The sequence below is a fragment of the Schistocerca nitens genome, chromosome 5, assembly GCF_023898315.1.
Source record: "Schistocerca nitens isolate TAMUIC-IGC-003100 chromosome 5, iqSchNite1.1, whole genome shotgun sequence".
In the NCBI taxonomy this organism is placed as follows: Eukaryota; Metazoa; Arthropoda; class Insecta; order Orthoptera; family Acrididae; genus Schistocerca; species Schistocerca nitens.
In genome coordinates, this window is record NC_064618.1 from 30,716,901 (window position 1) to 30,731,811 (window position 14,911).

A 14,911-nucleotide genomic window follows, 5' to 3' on the forward strand; every position below is an offset into this window, starting at 1 on the left:
TCCACCCATGTTTCACTGTTAATTAGTGAGGCAAATAGAGATCTTTTTGTCTCAGAGAAAACCCTACTGTACTTGTGTATTTTAGTGTTATTATTTAATTCTATGCCTAATTTTAATAACTGAATTGAATGTTCTGAGATACCAAGGTCATCTACGACAATGTCACACCTATCTTTCTCTATGTCTGTTAGCATATGGTCAGTACTTGATGCTAAATGTATGGTCATCCCAGTGACACGTGTAGCTTAATGGTAATACATCATAGGAGCACATAATGTTCAGAGAACTGTTGCCCCACATATCTGGGTCCATCATGTGAATGGATCTCCAAAAATGATGAGTTTGCTTTTGAGGCTACAGACCATATCTACTGCTTTGGTTAATTGAACTGGAAGACTCTTGAAGGTAGATGTATACAAGATGGCATCAGTTGTGGAAGTATTGAATATAGAAGTTCGCAAAAATAGTGTTATACAGTGTCAATCTTGCAAAAAGTGCACGAAACCTGTTAAAAGTGGCTTCATCTGTGTCCGGTGTAACCATAAATTTCATTTTCGTTGCAGAAAGGTTGATCCTTCCCTGAGAAGGGACGATAATTGTGCAACTATGTGGACTGTGCGGATTGTACACAAAATGCTGCATAATGATCAAGAAACGTGTACGTGTGATGCAGCAAGGAAGACCAACAGTATCAAAAAGGAAAACCTATCATATATTACGATTATTGGACTCTTACAGGACGAATTAAAAAAATTGTACGAGAAATATGAATTAAATCCACACAAGTCGGAGCAATGGCGTGGTAAAACAAAAACCAAAGATGTGAAAATCGGTGCTTCATCCTCCGAAAATGATCTGTTGTTAATTATTGCTAAGCTACGAGAGGACACAAAAATTCTGAGTGATGAAAACAGAAGACTCAAGCTTAAATTGGAAGAGAGTGGTCATCAGGTATGTCTTAATATCCCCAAACCTATGGAAGGTTTGCCAGAAAGTGAAGCTATGACTAAAACAGCTCACAATAGGCCTAGCAGTAATTAGGTAACTGTAAAATCAAAGGGGAGCGCTTACAAACATATTAACAATAAACATAGGCAGGACTTTGTGTTACCATTAAATAACAAATATAATTCGCTTCAAAACACAGATGACATAGAAACTGTATCAGCACACTCATCTGATAAGGTGGTGCAGGACTCTCAAAACTTGGGGACAGCCAACTAAGGTATAAGAAAAAACGTAAAATCAAGATTTATTCAGATAGTTACGCCAGAGGATTAGCAGCTATGTTAACGGAAAGCGGACCTCGTGTGATTGACAAGTTTGAAATAGAAGGTACGTTAAATCAGGAGCTGGTTTACGAGGTGTTTCAACATCAATCAAGAAAGAAAGCACAGTCCTCGCGGACAGAGACTTTGTATTGGTAATGGCCGGAGCAAACGACATCAGCAGAAACGAAAGGAAGATTGCTACTTCGACACTGAAGAAGACTCTCGGAATGTTAACCCACACCAACGTGATTGTTGTTAATGTGCCACATCGACACGATTTGCCCCAGTGGTCATGTGTGAATAAGGAAGTGGAGCAGACAAACAAGGAGTACAAATTTATCTGTAAGCACTTTAAGAATGTTTCCTTAACTAACACCAGTAGTTGTAGCAGAGAATGGCATACCAAGCATGGTCAACATTTCAGTTATCTAGGTAAACGTCTTTTAAGTGATACAATTATCGGAATAGTATTGGATAACCAACAGAAGGGAAAAAGACCAGTAATGTGTTTGGATTATGTTTCAACTGAGATGACAAAAAACTTGTATGCATAGACCACGTTGGGTGTTCTAGTAACATAAGGACACAACCTGGTCAACTTTCATGGAGTAACGGTAGGTCATGTCAACTAATAGAATATGCAAAGAAAGAAATGCCTAAAGTAGAGTTTAAAATATGCTACCTCAATATTCAGGGCATGGTAGATAAAAACTTAATTGTCAACAAATTTTCAAATGAAAACGTGATGGATATTCTATGTTTAAGTGAACATTGGTGTAAAGAGGATGAGCTTGGGTACAAAGTATTGGATGATTACACACTACATAGTTGCTATTGCAGAAAACAACACTTACGTGGTGGGGTAGCAATATATGCAAAAACACCTCTTGCACCAAACTTTGGCAGGATAGATCTCAGTACACTTTGTGATGAAATGCATTTTGAAATGTCAGGTCTAGTAATTGAGAGCCTTAAGCTAATGGTAGTAGTAGTGTACAGGCCACCGAGTGGTGACCCCATATCTTTCTGGAGAAACTTGAGGAACTCTTAATGTACATATGTATACCGAAATGGAAAAAATACAATGTTGCCATTGGAGGGGATATCAATTCAAGTTTTGATGTCCTGCAGGACAGAAAAACTGTGACAGAGCTCAAAAATGTGCTTCGACAATTTAACCTGTACTATGTTAACTGCAAACCTACCAGAGGCTCATCCTGTCTAGACAATATATTTACAAATATTAAGAGAACTTGTATGTCCACTGATGTAATTAGTTTCCCTTTCTCAGACCATGATGTAGTATATCTTAGTCTTAATAATGTAACTTCAGACTGCACCAAACCAGAATCTAAAACTGTGATTACTAGACCAGTGAGCAGAGAGAGGGTGGGTAGGTTTAGACATGCCCTCACTTATTTCAGTTGGGACACATGCTTTATTAGGCTTCAACACTGTTCAGCTGATATTGTATTCACAAAGCTTTTGTCCGTCTTTTTAAATGTATTTGAAAATAACATCCCTCTGAAAAAATGTACAGTAAATATTAGTAGTAATTACAAGAAAAGGAAAATGAAGGAATGGTGTACTCCACAGTTAGGGCAACTGAAAAATACTGTTATGCTGTATTCTAGTCTGTACAAAACCAGTAAATCAGAACTGTATAAAGACCTGTATGCTAAAGCTAAATGCAAGTATAGGAAGGCAATAAATGAAGCCAAGAAACTGCATAACATAGTAAACATTGAAAAATCTAACAATAAATGCAAGAAGGCCTGGAGTGTAATAAACTCCATTTTACACACTAAACACAAAGACGAAATTGCCATTACCCCAGAAGAATTTAATAAATATTGCATTCAGTCCATTGAAGAAATTAGTAGTTCAATAATCAAACCACCTGAAAATGCACTTAGTATTATGGACAGCTGCTTTGAAAAGCTTCCCCAAAGCACCTTCACTTTCACAGAAGTGAGCCCAAATAATATCCTAAAAATAGTGAAAAATTTCAAAACTTCAGTTAGTGTTGATTACTATGATATGTCATGTAATTTGTTGAAAGATGTTATTGATTGTGTGATTTATCCTTTAACCTTTTGTGTTAACAAATGCCTAGTTGAAAGTAAGTTCCCCGACATACTAAAAATTTCTAGAGTTGTGCCCATATACAAAAAAGGGGAAAAGAACTGTCCCGCTAGTTACAGACCTATATCCATAACCCCAGTTTTTTCAAAAATTTTAGAAACCAACTATAATTAGTGATAAACAGTTTGGATTTAGGAAAGGTAAATCCACAACGGATGCAATGGACTCCCTCGTAAAATTAGTCCTAGATGTGTTCGAGGCTAGGGACTATGCCCAGGCTACATTTTGTGACCTGAGCAGAGCCTTTGACTGTGTAGAGCATGACACTGTGCTGAATAAGCTAGTTTACTATGGTTTTGATGACAACAGTATAAATATGTTCAGGTCTTTTCTAGAGAACAGTCAACAAGTTGTGTGCATTGGTAGGGAGAAATCAAATTTGGTTAATGTTAGGTACAGAGTGCCTCAAGGGTCGGTGCTTTGACCTTTACTGTTTATACTAATTATTAATGACCTGCCCTTATTCATAAATTCTCATACAATATTGTATGCTGATGACACAACTTTTCTACATAAAAGCTCTGATCTAGGTACACTGAAAACACTGACCGAAAATACCCTTGCTCAGTCCTCATTATGGTTCAAAGCTAATGGCTTCTTGATAAATGAAAATAAAACCCACACACTTTACTTTAGCCTCAAAGAGATTCCTAACTACCAGGAATTAGAAACTATTAAATTTTTAGGTGTTACTATTGACAATAAATTGACGTGGGAACCACACATTAAAAATATATTGGCTAGGCTTTCAAGAGTTATTTATCTAATTAGCAATTTAAAAAGACATGTTCCCAATGACTATGTGAGATCAGCATATTTTACCTTCTTCCAAATCATCATCTCTTATGGAATTTTACTGTGGGGTAGTAGCTGTCATGTAAATGACATTTTACTTTTACAGAAGAAAGTAATAAGAATAATAACAGATTCTGATGAAACATAACATTGTAAACCTCTGTTTATTAAATTGCAGTGTCTTACAGTAGTGAACTTATTCATCTACAATGTTTTAATGTACATTAGAAACAATGTGTCTAATTTTGTGTTGAGAAGTGATTTTCATAGCCATAATACTAGAAACAGAACATCTGTAGACGTACCGTATCATAGATTATCAAAATCGCATAACTCTTACCTAGTTCTTGGACTAAGGATATTTAATAGACTAAGTGCTGACTTTAAAGAACTGCCTGTAAATATCTTTAAAGCTAAATTATACAAGCTACTAGTGAACAATTCGTTTTACACCATTGATGAATTCTTTGAAGATGAAAATACTGTATTCTAACGTGTACCTATTTTATGTAAACCAATTTACATCGATTAGTAGTTTATGTAGAAATATATGCTATTGACTTTGTCTATTGCTGTAATCAACTGCACGACAATAAAATTATTATTATTATTATCATCATCTTCTTTCCTTTCTCAGACCTTAGGTCTGGTTAAAAATGGAAAGTGACGCGGACCTTGATCAAGTGTGGCTTCCTTTTAACTGTACGGTATATGTTACATTACATTTAGGAACTTTCGGGTAATTGAATATGTATCAATAATTACAGATTTCTGTAGTTGTATATGTAAGTTTGGCTGTAGCTGTATTGCATTGATGTACTGGTGGATATTGCGTGGTATGACTCCTGTAGTTGAAAATATAATTGGTATAATGTCAACTTTATCCTGATGCCACATGTCCTCGACTTCCTCAGCCAGTTGGATGTATTTTTCAATTTTTTCACCTGTTTTCTTCTGTATAGTTGCTGTATTGGGTATGGATATTTCAATTAGTTGTGTTAATTTCTTCTTTTTATTGGTGAGTATGATGTCAGGTTTGTTATGTGGTGTTGTTTTATCAGTTATAATGGCTCTGTTCCAGCATAATTTGTATTCATCATTCTCCAGTACATTTTGTGGTGCATACTTGCATGTGGGAACGTATTGTTTTATTAGTTTATGTTGTATGGCAAGTTGTTGGTGTATTACTTTTGCTACATTGTCATGTCTTCTGGGGTATTCTGTATTTGCTAGTATTGTACATCCACTTGTGATGTGATCTACTGTTTCTATTTGTTGTTTGCAAAGTCTGCATTTATCTGTTGTGGTATTGGGATCTTTAATAATATGCTTGCTGTAATATCTGGTGTTTATTGTTTGATCCTGTATTCCAACCATGAATCCTTCCGTCTCACTGTATATATTGCCTTTTCTTAGCCAAATGTTGGATGCGTCTTGATCGATGTGTGGCTGTGTTAGATGATATGGGTGCTTGCCATGTAGTGTTTTCTTTTTCCAATTTACTTTCTTCGTATCTGTTGACGTTATGTGATCTAAAGGGTTGTAGAAGTGGTTATGAAATTGCAGTGGTGTAGCCGATGTATTTATATGACTGATTGCTTTGTGTATTTTGCTAGTTTCTGCTCGTTCTATAAAGAATTTTCTTAAATTGTCTACCTGTCCATAATGCAGGTTTTTTATGTCGATAAATTCCCTCCCTCCTTCCTTTCTGCTAAATGTGAATCTTTCTGTTGCTGAATGTATGTGATGTATTCTATGTTTGTGGCATTGTGATCGTGTAAGTGTATTGAGTGCTTCTAGGTCTGTGTTACTCCATTTCAATACGCCAAATGAGTAGGTCAATATTGGTATAGCATAAGTATTTATAGCTTTTGTCTTGTTTCTTGCTGTCAATTCTGTTTACAGTATTTTTGTTAGTCTTTATCTATATTTTTCGTTTAGTTCTTCTTTAATATTTGTATTATCAATTCCTATTTTTGTCTGTATCCTAGATATTTATAGGCATCTGTTTTTTCCATCGCTTCTATGCAGTCGCTGTGGTTATCCAATATGTAATCTTGTTTAGTGTGTTTTCCCTTGACTATGCTATTTTTCTTACATTTGTCTGTTCCAAAAGCCATTTTTATATCATTGCTGAATACTTCTGTCATCTTTAGAAATTGGTTGAGTTGTTGATTTGATGCTGCCAGTAGTTTTAGATCATCCATGTATAGCAAATGTGTGATTTTGTGTGGGTATGTTCCAGTAATATGATATCCATAATTTGTATTATTTAGCATGTTGGATAGTGGGTTCAGAGCAAGGCAGAACCAGAAAGGACTTAATGAGTCTCCTTGGTATATTCCACACTTAATCTGTACTGGCTGTGATGTGATATTATTTGAATTTGTTTGGATATTAAGTGTGGTTTTCCAATTTTTCATTACTATGTTTAGGAACTGTATCAATTTAGGATCTACTTTGTATATTTCCAATATTTGTAGTAACCATGAATGGGGTACACTATCAAAAGCTTTTTGGTAATCAATGTATGCGTAGTGTAGCAACCTTTGTTTAGTTTTAGCTTGATATGTCACCTCTGCATCTATTATCAGTTGCTCTTTACATCCTCATGCTCCTTTGCAGCAGCCTTTTTGTTCTTCATTTATAATTTTGTTCTGTGTTTTATGTGTCATTAATTTCTGTGTAATGACTGAAGTTAATATTTTGTATATTGTTGGTAGGCATGTTATGGGGTGATATTTTGCTGGGTTTGCTGTGTCTGCTTGCTCTTTAGATTTCAGATAAGTTATTCCTTGTGTAAGTGTATCAGGGAATGTGTATGGGTCTGCAATGTAACTGTTAAATAATTTAGTTAGATGTGGATGTGGATGTGTTGAGGTGAACTTCTTTAGCCAGAAATTTTGATATTTTATCTTTTCCAGGGGCTTTCCAATTGTGCATAGAATTAATTGCTTGGGTGACTTCATGTTGCAAAATTATCACTTCAGGCATTTGTGGTATCGTCTTGTATGTGTCTGTTTCTACTTGTATCCACTGTGCATGTCTGTTATGTTGTATTGGGTTTGACCATATGCTGCTCCAGAAGTGTTCCATGTCTGTTATGTTTGGTGGGTTGTCTATTTTAATGTGTGTGTTATCTATTGTCTGGTAAAATTTCTTTTGGTTTGTGTTGAATGTTTGGTTTTGTTTCCTTCTACTTTCACTTTTTTTTATCTTCTAAGTCGTTTGGCCAATGCTTGTAATTTCTGCTTCTTTTCATCTAACTGCTCTATCGCTTCTTGTTGTGAGATGTTACCTAACCTTTTTCGTTTTTTGTCTGATATTTCATTTCTTATAAATTGTGTTAGCTGTCCGATGTCTTTTCTCAGTTTTTCTATTCTGATCTGTAGCCTGTGTTGCCATGCTGGTTTTGTGGGTTTCTTCTGTGTGTTGGTTGGTTCTGATCTCTGCCTAGTGTGTATATTTAGTGTAGTGAGTGCTCTTATATAAACCAGTAGCTGTAACTCTTCCATAGTTGTATTTTCATTTATTTTGTTGTGTATGATTGTGTTGATAGTTGTTATTGTTGTTTCGACTTGTGGGTTATTTGGTGGTCTATGCAAGAATGGTCTAATGTCTGTACTTGTGTCTTTGTATTCTATATATGTCAGCTGAAATTTTTCTTCTATATCTAACATGTGTGTCACTTCGCGTTCTATTTGTGCTTGTTCTGGTGGCTGTCTTAAGATTTCGTTTTCCTCTGATTGTTTAATTGATGTGTGTTGTTCTTTGTTTGTTTGCTCTGGGATGTTTGTGTCCATTACTGTATTTTCTTCTTCTTCTTCTTCTGATTGCACATTATTTTGTTCCAGTATTTGTTGTACTTGTTGTTTGATGTTTTCTAATTCTGACTGGGGTATCCTGTTATTTTTGATTATTACACGGATCTGATCAGCTAGTCTTTGTTCTGTTAAAAATTTTAATTCTGGGTATCTGGTAATAAATTGTGTGTATACTCATGATATGTATCCAGTTGTGTTCATTCCTAAGTTTGTTGCTTGGTAATAACAGAACATGAGGTGTCGGTTAACTTCATCTGACCATCTCATCCACTGTCTTTGTTTTCCTTCTAGGGTGGTTGCAGGAAGCATATCCTGCAAAACACCTCTATTTGGATTTAAATCATTTTCCGAGTGGCTAGCAGTGTCGTTTCCACTGTGGGCGGGCACAGGGTTCAAGCGCCATCCCCGAACATGACAGCGCTTGTCCGAGGCTTCATTAGTTCTGTCCTGAACCAACTAATCACACTAAAAGGGGGATTAGCCCTATTAGTGATTTGTTCTTTTTGTTGCCTTTTACGACTGGCAGAACATACCGAAGGCCTATTCTTTTCCCGAGCCTCTACGGGGTTTATTATATTATTATTATTATTATTATTATAACTTTGTAGTGAATGTGTCCATGTCACCACTGGGAGCACGATAAATACACAGTACAGTTCGTCTTTGGAATAATCTAGGTTTTCTTATCTCTAAAGCTTCACTTAATGCCAAAACATCATTTCTTATTTTATATATAATCCCCTCCTTCACATATATGCATGATCCACCACATTTCAAAGTGCTTCTACTGTAATGACAGGCTTGACTGCATGAATTTAGTGCTACATTTGTTAATTCTGAATTATTACACCAACGTTCTGTTATGCAAACAAGTGAGCTGTCAATAGACACTTCTAATTGTTGCACTTTGTTTCTTATGCATTGCATAGTTTGGTGGAAGATTGAGAAGCACTGAGCACTGCTTACCGTGAAAACTTTATGTTTCTCGTGCCTTGGTCTAAACATGCATTTGGTGATGAGGTGTTACAGTTATCCTACTGATTGATGCACTGACCACTGTTTGTTCTGTTGGACCCTCACATTTTCTTGCTGTTTTTGCTGAAGAGGATTCTGGCACTGCCTCTTTTTGTTCAAATGATGATCCTGGTTGCACTGATACTGTGGCTGTGACTGACTTTCTTGTTATGCAGCTGTTATGGTGATTTCATATTTCCTTTCCTTGACTGTGCACTTCATTGGACATTTTGTTACTGATTTTGGTTCATCTGTGTTTGCTGTTTTATTACAGAACCAAGTATTTATTTGATAGCGGTGTCAGCAGAGCTGCACTTACTGTTTGTTTTCATGCTTTAGTCGGCACTAGCATAGAAAGGCCATTTGCAGCAACATCTTGTGCTACGTGATGATTTTACTCTAATCCTTGCTATTTAATTTCTAGTTCTTGAAATTTCTTCTGGAGTTCATGGTATTACATGGTTATAGTCACTAAATTGTATGTAAGAACCATTATTATCGTTTCTTTTGATTTTAGTGTGATAAATATTTGGTTTTTCAAGGGACTCATAAAGCATTGATGGCATATCCAGACATGATCAACTTTTATATACACTCCTGGAAATGGAAAAAAGAACACATTGACACCGGTGTGTCAGACCCACCATACTTGCTCCGGACACTGCGAGAGGGCTGTACAAGCAATGATCACACGCACGGCACAGCGAACACACCAGGAACCGCGGTGTTGGCCGTCGAATGGCGCTAGCTGCGCAGCATTTGTGCACCGCCGCCGTCAGTGTCAGCCAGTTTCCCTTGGCATACGGAGCTCCATCGCAGTCTTTAACACTGGTAGCATGCCGCGACAGCATGGACGTGAACCGTATGTGCAGTTGATGGACTTTGAGCGAGGGCGTATAGTGGGCATGCGGGAGGCCGGGTGGACGTACCGCCGAATTGCTCAACACGTGGGGCGTGAGGTCTCCACAGTACATCGATGTTGTCGCCAGTGGTCGGCGGAAGGTGCACGTGCCCGTCGACCTGGGACCGGACCGCAGCGACGCACGGATGCACGCCAAGACCGTAGGATCCTACGCAGTGCCGTAGGGGACCGCACCGCCACTTCCCAGCAAATTAGGGACACTGTTGCTCCTGGGGTATCGGCGAGGACCATTCGCAACTGTCTCCATGAAGCTGGGCTACGGTCCCGCACACCGTTAGGCCGTCTTCCGCTCACGCCCCAACATCGTGCAGCCCGCCTCCAGTGGTGTCGCGACAGGCGTGAATGGAGGGACAAATGGAGACGTGTCGTCTTCAGCGATGAAAGTCGCTTCTGCCTTGGTGCCAATGATGATCGTATGCGTGTTTGGCGCCGTGCAGGTGAGCGCCACAATCAGGACTGCATACGACCGAGGCACACAGGGCCAACACCCGGCATCATGGTGTGGGGAGCGATCTCCTACACTGGCCGTACACCACTGGTGATCGTCGAGGGGACACTGAATAGTGCACCACGGTACATCCAAACCGTCATCGAACCCATCGTTCTACCATTCCTAGACCGGCAAGGGAACTTGCTGTTCCAACAGGACAATTCACGTCCGCATGTATCCCGTGCCACCCAACGTGCTCTAGAAGGTGTAAGTCAACTACCCCGGCCAGCAAGATCTCCGGATCTGTCCCCCATTGAGCATGTTTGGGACTGGATGAAGCGTCGTCTCACGCGGTCTGCACGTCCAGCACGAACGCTGGTCCAACTGAGGCGCCAGGTGGAAATGGCATGGCAAGCCGTTCCACAGGACTACATCCAGCATCTCTATGATCGTCTCCATGGGAGAATAGCAGCCTGCATTGCTGCGAAAGGTGGATATACACTGTACTAGTGCCGACATTGTGCATGCTCTGTTGCCTGTGTCTATGTGCCTGTGGTTCTGTCAGTGTGATCATGTGATGTATCTGACCCCAGGAATGTGTCAATAAAGTTTCCCCTTCCTGGGACAATGAATTCATGGTGTTCTTATTTCAATTTCCAGGAGTGTACTTCAGATTCACTTTTACACATTTATCATGGTACCACAACTTGCACTCAATACACCCTGGGTAACTCACATAACCTTTTTTAAACAAACTTTTCACACATCACTATCACATTTTATAGTAACTGAGACATCATTACATGAGGAGGTTTCACCTGACACCATACTGATCAATAATTTTAAATTATCAGCTGTGCTGAATTTGTTGGATTTGGGAGAAGTTTAATTACAAGGTTAATTATTATGCAATCGTAAATGTTCCTTAGATTATCATTAGACCATCACTTGAAACCCTAGTTTCAGTGGCAAACTGGTTAATGCCAATACAGCACAGTCACAGAATGTCTGTGGTACATTTCACAAATACTTCAAATAAAACAGCATCCTTATACCCATTAGCTTTGCTTCAGTGGCAACGCTGCAGACTTTATGGGCCAATTGTCATACCACATTCATGAGTGATCATTTGTCATTTGATACACTTTGTGCACACTGAATGTGTTCACTTCTTCAAAACACTGTACGCACATATGTTCATGATTCTATGCCCATTTTATTGTCAAAATATCAACAACATTTTTTCTTGATGTTTATTGTTCCACATATTTATATAAACCCCTCTCATAAAAGTTCCATAAATCATGACAACTATAGTAATTGAACAGCACCACCTCATATTTTCATGAATTCATTTAATTAAGCTGATATGTGGAGCAAGTAGCTTAGTCTCAGACAATGGAAAATAAATTATGCCAAACACCCAAGTTCAATATTCAGAAATCAAGCATGTATCTCTGAAGAAGGATGAAACTTAAGAGTCTAGAAGACATCCCACCAAATTCATATCCTACCTGTATGAATGTTGGTGCAGCTTTAGTCACAAGCTAGACCAACTTCTAAATGAATGACTATCATGTCATCTCGTAGAACTGAGTGAACTGCTGGTGGACCACATCTTCCCAACACGATATTTCGACGTTGTAACTCGGCGTCCTCATCAGGTGTTCCCTGAGACTGGTTGACGAGCTGACCTTGTCCCATATTTACGCCTGGGTGGTGTGTGGCGCTCCCTATGCCATCCGCACCCACTGTGGCCATTTCTGGCGGTGGTATCAGTCTCTAGGCATTCCATCTTCGGTCCGCAACTGTTGTGGATCTCTTCTGAAGTAGTGGACATCCCAAGGTGTTCCCTATTGGGTCCGCACCCGATAGGCGTAATCTTATCACTATCATGCCTCTGTTGAAGTTCCTTATGCTGTTGGCGACCGCAACGAGTTTCTCTCCAAGGAGCCTGCTGCTGCCTGGTATCATGTATGCCATTCTGTTACTTACACCCTTGGACGTCTGTAGTTCATTCCTGTCGGAGGGAACTTTCTTCCATTGTTTCTGTAGTAGTTCCAAAGCAGGATTCCATGCAGTACTAAGCTGATATCCTGCTTCCCGGTTGATAAAGTTCTCCGCCATCTTGTTTCCTTAAGATGAGAGCGGGATTTACTGTCATACTGCTGAAGACTGACTATGACCAAAAGATCTGCCAACTTTTGGAGAAGGTTGTCAAACAACTAAAAGCTAAGGCACCAGTACCACCCAGACTGTATGGATGAGCCAATATCCATATACAGGGTGTTCCAACTCCGCCAGATCGTCAGTAATATTTGCCCAGCCACCTACACCACAACCTCCTACCTTAAGAAAATGATGTCACCATATGTCTGAAAGTGTGTCCACCACATCCGCAACTCCTTGGACTTTCTGGAACGTCTCAACAACCTACGGATCTTGGACACAGACATCATGGTCAGTTTTGATGTGGTGTCTCTATTCACCAGGGTACCACTTCAGGACACACTCAATATAATTAGTGGGATATTTGATGGAGCATTGCTGGATCTTTTCAAGCATATTTTGACATTGACGTACTTCCTTTGTGAAGTCCAGTTCTATGAGGAGACTGAAGGAGTGGCCAGGGTAGCTCCCTATCTTCAGTAGTGGCGAATCTGTTTATGGAGAAATTCGAGGATGAGGTACTTACAACTGCTGCCTAACAGCTGATGTGTTTCTTCAGATACGTTGATGACACATTCATCATCTGGCCACATGGCAAGAGAAGACTAGACGTGTTCCTGGACCATCTGAACACAAGACACCCCAACATCAAGTTCACTATGGAACTAGAGAGTGATGGTCAGCTCTCATTCCTCGATGTCCTGGTAAAGAGGAAGGCAGATGGCACCTTACGCCACAGCGTGTACAGGAAACCAACACACACTGACTTATATCTACAGGCTGATGGCTGCCATCACCCAGCACAGAAGCAAGGAGTGCTGAGAACACTCGTACACCAAGACAAAACACTTTCTGACTCAGGCAGCCTGACAGAAGAATTAGAACATCTACAGATTGTTCACAGACAACGGATACTCCACCAGGGACATCCGCAAAGCCCTCCAACCCACTATACGGCCTGAGGCAACAGGAGAGGAGCAGGAAGAAGAGACCAGGAAAGTAGCCTTTCTACCATATGCTGGACCTATATCTGCCAAGATCAGCAGAATCTTGAAGAAACAAAGTATCAAGAGTGTGTTCTGCCCACCTATAAAGATAAGGACGCTCCTTGGAACTGTCAAGAATGATTTGGGGTTAAGGAAACCTGGTGTCTACCATACACCCTACGAAAGTGGGATGCCTTACATTGGTCAGACTACCAGAATAATTGAAATAAGATGTAAAAAACACAAGAGACACACCATGCTATGACAGGTAACTAAATCTGCAATAGCAGAACATTGCCTGGACCTCGAGCACACCACGGATTATGACAAAACCAGGATCCTGCCTCAGTGCCCCCACTTCTGGGCTAGTTGCATTAATGAATCGATTGAAATCAAGATGGCAGAGAACTTGATCCACCGGAAACAGGATATCAGCTTCGTACTGCGTGGAATCCTGCTTTGGAGCTACTACAGAAACAACGGAAGAAAGTTCCCTCCTACAGTAATGAAGTACAGACATCCAAGGGCATAAAGAACAGAACAGATTTGGGTATCACGGTGATGTCAACCTCGTCCTGTCTGTCCCCAGATCGGTCTGCCGCTGTGGTTGCCCCAGTTGCTGCCCGCAGTGGGGCTGAGCCCCCGCCTGTGGTTGATTGGGAGATCGTTCCAAGGCGTGGCAGGCAGTGAAAGACGTCCCTGAAGGTTGATCAGAAAACCTCCCCGGTGCACCTGACAAACAGGTTTCAGGCACTGTCTCTGGCTCAGCCTGTTGCAGCTGCCTGCCCTGTTTCAGAGGATGATTCTCAGTCTTCAAGGTCCGGGCAATCACAGAGGGTGGGCTTATTGGTAGTTGGGAGCTCCAATGTTAGGCACGTAATGGGGACCATTAGGGATATGCGGCTAAGGAGGGGAAGAAATGCAGTGTGCACTCTGTGTGCATTCCGAGTGGAGTCATTCCTGATGTGGAAAGGGTCCTTCCGGATGCCATGAAGAGCACAGGGTGCAGCCAGCTGCAGGTGGTGGCACATGTCAGCACTAATGATGTGTGTCGCTTTGGATCTGAGGAAATTCTCTCTGGATTCCAGCGGCTATCTGATTTGGTGAAGGCTGCCGGTCTTGCTTACGAGATGAAGGCAGAGCTCACCATCTGCAGCATTGTTGACAGAACCGACTGCGGACCTTTGGTGCAGAGCCGGGTGGAGGGTCTGAATCAGAGGCTCAGACGGTTTTTTGACCGTGTTGGCTGTAGATTCCTTAACTTGCACCATAGGGTGGTGGGGTTTCGGGTTCCGCTGAATAGGTCAGGAGTTCACTACACTCAGCTGGCGGCTACACAGGTAGCGGAGGCTGTG